Consider the following 6,921-nt stretch of genomic DNA (forward strand, 5'->3'; position numbering starts at 1 on the left):
AGTTAGTGCTCCACCACTATGAAATTGTATTAATTCTTGTATTAAGATAAATAAATTATATTATGAAGTTAATTTTGTTATTAATGTTATGTTGAACTCTAATTAAGTTAAAATAAGTTTGATATGAGTTTGGATTCATATATTTATTAAACCTTAATTTTTTTTTTTTTTAATCTGTGTGTTAGTTATGGATTGAAGAATCGGTTGTGATAAATCTTTTCACTAACAACACTCTGCCCGAATATTCTTCCAAGGAAACAATGGGCATGTGACCAATAACAAGTATCATCTACAGTATCCATTCGAATGTTGTCCTGCCAGCACCTGCTACTTGTAGTAAAAATGACAGTCGCTATGATGAAATCTCTTTGATCTTCTCTTCGAAAACTAAGCTTTCTTTTGGACAGAACAATCATATTTCAAATGTTGGAACTTCAGAATCAAAACCGTGCATGGCCTGGTAAGTCAATCGGGTCACTATGTTCCTGTAAGGATCACTCTCTCTTCTCCTTCGAAAAAGCAAGGCATTTCTCCACCTCAGATTTGATTTCCAAGTACAATTCCTGAGCTTTCTTCTTGTCCCTCAGTTCCTGCTCCCTGCCTTCAAAACATAGTGAATTATTCAAGTCAATCTACTTGCATTAACTTTGACTAGTTGAAGTATGTTCGTCCACAATTTGTCATTTCTATAGAAAGATGACACATACCTTCTGTTTCAATCGGTTTGCCAAAATAGTAATAGAACCTGCAAGGAAATTTTGGTAGAATCCATGGATAGTGAATATTCTCGTTTCCCAGCTCACCATTTATTTGAGCCCTGTCATTACAAGAAAGTGAAAAATCTTAAACAAGCTACCAGCATAGAGAAATTAAATTTGAAATAAGGAAAAACATTCATATGTAAGGTACTGGAATGTTTCGATGGGAGTATCTAAGAAAAAAATGGCAAATTCCGTACCTCACTCTGATACCCTCTTCTTCTGTGGATCTTCTAATTTCATCCCTTGGGAAAGGAATCTTCATTTGATCGTCCAAATCAAAAACCACCTGAGACGAAGAATATGCTGCAATCAACTCTTCATTGAAGGGAAGAAGTAATGGAAATGAATGAGATTAAGATTGAAATTTAGCTGCCAGCAGGACTGTCTTCACCAAAATCATCTTCTCCAACAACTCCAAATGGCACAATTTTGGCTCCAAATCTAGCTGCTGTCCTCACAAACTCGGGATGTTCTGGCCAGAACAACTTGTACTGTTCACCCTGGAAAGTATGAAAACATTTGTTCGTACCAAAACCTATAATGTTAGAACTTTTGAGTGTGAAGAACATAAAGTTTCTATGTCACAAAACAGACAGAAAAAGCTGCTAAGAAGCTTGGTTCCAGTTTTACTATGTGCATAACTTGATGCTAAATCACATTTTATGGAGCAGAAAGCATGTATAATAAACAGAACGTGCGTTGTGCACGGTGCACAACCTAAAATCACAAAGGGGAGGCTGCTTCTTTTTCGATACGGTGGTGAAGTTGTATTCTCGAATCACTAATTAACACAAAGTCCACCCCAACTCCCTCTCAAAGGGTATTATTTGAAAACATCACTATTTATGTTATATGAACATGTAAGATGGATTGAATTTCTAATTTATGGAAAAATGAATTGCAATTCATTCCAAAGTTCTTCATGTTACGTTTGGGCCAAGCAAAATGGAAACAAACTCCCTCTACAAAGCAAGCGAGGTAGCATCTAAGATGGATTGAATTTCTATTTATATGCAGGTGATCACAAGATAATCGAATCAAAATTCAAATTTCCAGGATATAACAAAAATGTTGAAGAAATTATTTGAAATTGTCGGCATTTTTATCGAAAGGAAACTTCAAAGCTTCGATACCTTCCGATGAGCAGCCTCGCGCGCGCCTCCTGGGTACAGGAGCACATGAGCCTTTGAAGATAGAAGTTTGAATAAGTTGGTTCCTGAAACTGGTACTGCACCCATTACCCTCATTAGATCAAAATCTGATAATGGAGGTAACGTCCCTTCTTTCTTCTTCCTCATGAAGAGGAGTGGATGCGCCAGCCCTCTCAGAAGATTGTTTCTTTCCAACAACAATTGGGATACCATCGGGGCCAATTCATATCCCATTAACATATGATAGCCAACGAACAGGACTGGTCCGTCTGAAGGAATTCCTGCAAGGCCCTCCACAACCTTCCCACCTTCCAGAGATGAGAACATGACAGCACTTGTAGCTATCAGAAACAACCTAAAAACACAATAATCGAAAACATTATTTATGGTATATGAACATGATTCTGCTATAACTCCGATCCCCATAACTACTCCTATAACATCCGAGGACTATAAGTGGTTGGCAGACGGGGTAAATATTGTCTACCATATCATAAATACAAATCAAGGTAGCAGATATTGTAGGAAAAAGTCCATCAAATCAATAGAGTTCTTGCGAGGAAATTGAATTAAGCATGATTTTTCCATAGCCCACAAATATTATGCCATTACAAAGGACTAGCTGGGTGAAGAGAAGTTTGTTGTCCTGATAATAGGAAATGATCACTCCTTATTGGAAGAGAATAAGATAATCAACATGTTCGATTCTTATAACTTCTTGAGTTCGGAAGGGATCGGTGGTACATAATCTGAAACATAGTCATGGTGTATTCCGAGGCGATAGAAAGCAACAGAACCTTTGATTATTGTTGCCAAATCAATGCCATTTTCCTACCACAAATAGGCATCGCTACTAAATCAAACATGATATATTTTAGATGCAACACACTCAGGCACAAAAGCTGGGAGAGATTATCATACCGGGAGGAGGAAATGCCCACTGTCATTAAACTTGATATTCTCACAATTTGGGAGCGCACGAAAAAGTCTTTGACCTTCCTCTTCACTTGGTAGCAGCTGATCCTTTCCACTAAGAAAGACAAGCAATGAACCAAACATTTTGTAAGGGAATTAGACTTGTAGCTTCAAAACTCACAATTCTCATGGAGGAAATACAGTGTTGACACTCATTGAATGGAAACAAGTTGTAGAGGTTAAAGACAATAATTCTTCATGCAGTTTTTTGTTGATTTCCTTCAGTTATTTAAAATTCAAGTGCAACATCAATGGCGAGTCCAAATTACAGCTCTTTTTCTCATATTAAATGTTTTTGCATCTAAACGGAATTATTTATTTAGAATTAGGGAATAGGGTGGTTTCATCTGAAACCTTTTTATATAAATTTAGATTCTACTATTCAATACAGGTACAATCAATACACAGGGCTTTCGTCGCTCTTGCTTAAGAGTTACTACTATCTTGCTATAGATTCTGAAAGAGACAGACCTGGAAAGTACAACTGTTTGAGCTTTTACAGCATGGAGGCGAGAATTCGAATTCTGAAGTTGGTTTAAGCATCTGCAGCTTCCAGAGAAGTGTTTCTCTAGGTAAAAGGGCAGCTAAATCCTGTGACACAAAACCATCAATTTTCATTATCAAGACTGGCAACACATTCCAAACTAAGAATGTATCCAACAAAAGAGTCAGGTAAACATAACACTATCACCATCATTCATCATATGAGCATCAAAAGACATCTAGCACTGGTTATTTTTCTTTTTCCTTTAGCAGTGAACATAATTTATGCCAACAATAAGAGAGATGCTTAAGAGAGTTCTTCATTTGCAGAATAAAGGTTTTTTGTTGATCTTACATTGAGGTGAGATGACATAGCAATAACGTCTTTTGATAATCCTCCAATTATTTGTTGTACTGGAATTCCCTTTACTGCATTGTCCATCACAATCTTCAAAGAATCGCCTGAATGTATGCAACACAACGACTGGAGCCAACTGGGAGTAATATTGTATAGTTACTGTGATAACTTCTATTCGTGCTGACAATCTCCACTGAACATGACAAGTAGCAAGCAAGAAAAACTGCATATGGTTCAAGACTTATTTCTCGAACATATAACATGAAGAATTTTGAATTTTTTTCTTTTTGCATATATTTTTGTTCGTTTTAGCTTTGTCCCATTTTACAAGGGCAAGCAAATTGTCCTTAGCTATTATCAAAATCAAATATGTGTCACAGGAAACTAGCAAATTAAGGCAGACCATGTAATAATGGTAGATAAGGAACCCGTCATTAAGCTCAGCGTATAAGAAAGGCTAAGCTGGTGTTCGATGGGTATGATTTCCAAGAAAGAGACAAGTGGCTGCAGTAGTGACTTCTCAAAAGATGTTGCTGCGATAAAAACATCAAATTAACAAGCATCATTTTGAATCATGAGCTATTTAGTAACAATCGGCGACATCTTTTAAGGGAGTTGCTGAAACAAATCTAATAATAAACTTAATTATTGAAAAGGAAGGGATTATTTACCTGGATTAGACAAAAGGAGTGAAAGATTAATGTCAGGGTTACGAGCTGCAACAGCTAGTGCAAGGCATGCTCCAAGAGATTCTCCAACAAGATATAGGTCGTTTCAGCGAATGGTAATTCTCTGCTCTTACTGTTCTCTCAACAAACTTCACAAGGCCTGAACCATATTGAAGTAAATGTAAATGCACATACAACGTTAATTACAATGGCACCAATCTTTTCCACCTGAACTGCAGTACAAAACAAGTGATGGTGTAAAGATAGAAAAGAACCTAAAAAAAGTGTTCTGTCCTTAACCGGAATATGCAAGCACCATATGTCAAAAATCCTAGGGTTTCAGAAGAGGAGAAATCATGCGTTAGGCAGCGTATATAACATTAGGAATCATCATGGAAATAGTATCTATCATGCTTTTTTTTTTTTAGGGAAATCTTGCTTTATATTTACAAACAATGGGGCATCTGTGAGTCATTTAGGGCTACTACAACTAATTGTAGATGACTCGAGATTAGTCCTGTTCGACGTAATGCTTACTTTCCAAGAGTATGGTGATGCTTACAGAGTCCTAGCCCAACTCCATCAATCCCTGGACAATACAATACACGATGGTATCTTATTTTTCATACTTGAATTGCCAACAAAGAAGAATGGTTCTAAATTTACTCTCAAGCAATTTACAGGGAAAGGAAAACTAAAATTAATTGAGAGTGGTCACCAGGCAAGAATAGGAGGAGAAGAGAATTGTCCAGGCGAGAACCGCACTCTAACGGAGAGAACCACCGAGGGGGACCGCTGTCCCGTTTAAAGAAATTCTTGCACTGCTCAAAGTAATCATGGAAGTTTTTCATACTACTTGTAAACTCCATTTCTTTTTTCTCCAGCGCTAATACATACGGATTTTGCTTTTCTCTTATCCCCTCTGTTTCCACTTCTTCCCGCTTCTTTTTAAATCCCCTATTCCCATTTAAATTGGACATTGTCGTTCTTGATATGGGCTTCAGCTTTGGTTTGCTAGTTGGTGACGAAGAGGGCATTATACGACAATGAACTGCCATAAAAAAGCAACCTCCGGTGACAGACGACATGCTAGTAAGCTCTCTGATCTCTATCTGCGCTTCTTTCTATCTTGGTGTTGGTAAACTTAAAGGAAGATTGTCTGAAAGTGATTTGAGATTAAGAAAATTAATACTAATGACTAGAATAGGAGAACAAAGAGCGGTCCAAGATTTCAGTGAAGATTTAAAGGGATCACGAGGAGAAAAGCATGGCTCTCTAAAATGCACATTTTGAGAAAAATAATGTTTGCTAGTTGCTTGAAGTCCCAAGACATGAAAAGTAGTATTTGATTGTTTGATTGCCATTATAAGCTGTTATTGTTTGTTTGATTGTGTAACCTTCAGCCGCATGGATCTTGAATCTTTGGGTCGGTCGTCCACGCCTTGTGCCTCTTCGGAAGCTTGTTGATGCATGCAGGCTCTCTTCTTTCTTTTTAGAATTTTCCAATTGGAGATTTCTGACAGGCAAAGACTAATTCATAGAGCCTTCGATACTCTTATCATGAAACTAAAGTCAAACTCACTGGCAACACTTGCAGGGTTCATTGACTGCTTGATTTTAAGCTAACTACAAACATATATATACATGCAATCAAAACTTTTTGCAGGGCTCCCTCCATTTCCTCTTAGTATTTGCATTTTATGCATATTTGCAGAAGCTTCTGCCAAGAAAGGAGACCAAATTCTGCAAATGTTTCGTGCCTGGAATATGGGTTTAGAACAATTATTAGATCAACTTTGATACATCATCAGAATTCAGGAAAGCAGCAGGCTCTTCAAATGGCAGCACATTGAATTTCTACCCATGTTATGATGGGACTGATTTAACCTCCTTTATCATGAAATAAAAATGTTCATTGTAGTTAATTCTAGTAATCTTAAAATTAGTTAAAATATATGTAAATTAATCTAAATATCCATATTAATTATATATATATATATATATAAAAAGAGGTGCTTACTGATTCCTTGTAATGGGGATAATTCCTCATGGTGGGGATAAAAAGGAAGAGTGACGTGACGTGCGACTCCAAAATTAAAGCAATGGAGGATTGTGGTTCGGACCAATGATAGCAAAGCAGGGTCCGAGGCTAGTTTAGGTTGATCATCCGAGGGTAATGTTAGTTTAATGTCGCTTCTGGGTGCATTAAAAGCAAGCTAGCTACCTCCGACAAAGCTTTTTCATAGATGCCAAAAGTAAGAGGAGAGTATGGAAAGCTCACTAAGTCTTGGAAAAAACGGTATTAAGAACATCCAAAACAAAATGAGCTTTGGAAGGAACACAAAATACATTAATAAGTGTTTCAAACCTATTAGTCTTAATATGAAATGAACCCAAAAATAAAAGGCAAGCTATCATGGGGTAATTTTTTCACTACGTGAATAAACCCGTGCGGCAGCCTAGTCCCTTGCTAGACTCAGCCTTCTCTCGTCTATCCACTCGTGTTTGCCTATTAACTAAGTGTT

At 37.1% G+C, this 6,921-nt stretch overlaps 1 pseudogene; it reads right to left on the bottom strand.

The window, feature by feature from the left end:
* Positions 1 to 412: 412 nt before the first annotated feature.
* Positions 413 to 5,262, bottom strand: LOC105111740 (acyltransferase-like protein At3g26840, chloroplastic; annotated as a pseudogene).
* Positions 5,263 to 6,921: the final 1,659 nt, after the last annotated feature.

This window comes from Populus euphratica, unplaced genomic scaffold, assembly GCF_000495115.2.
Source record: "Populus euphratica unplaced genomic scaffold, PopEup_1.0 scaffold614.1, whole genome shotgun sequence".
Taxonomy (NCBI): domain Eukaryota; kingdom Viridiplantae; phylum Streptophyta; class Magnoliopsida; order Malpighiales; family Salicaceae; genus Populus; species Populus euphratica.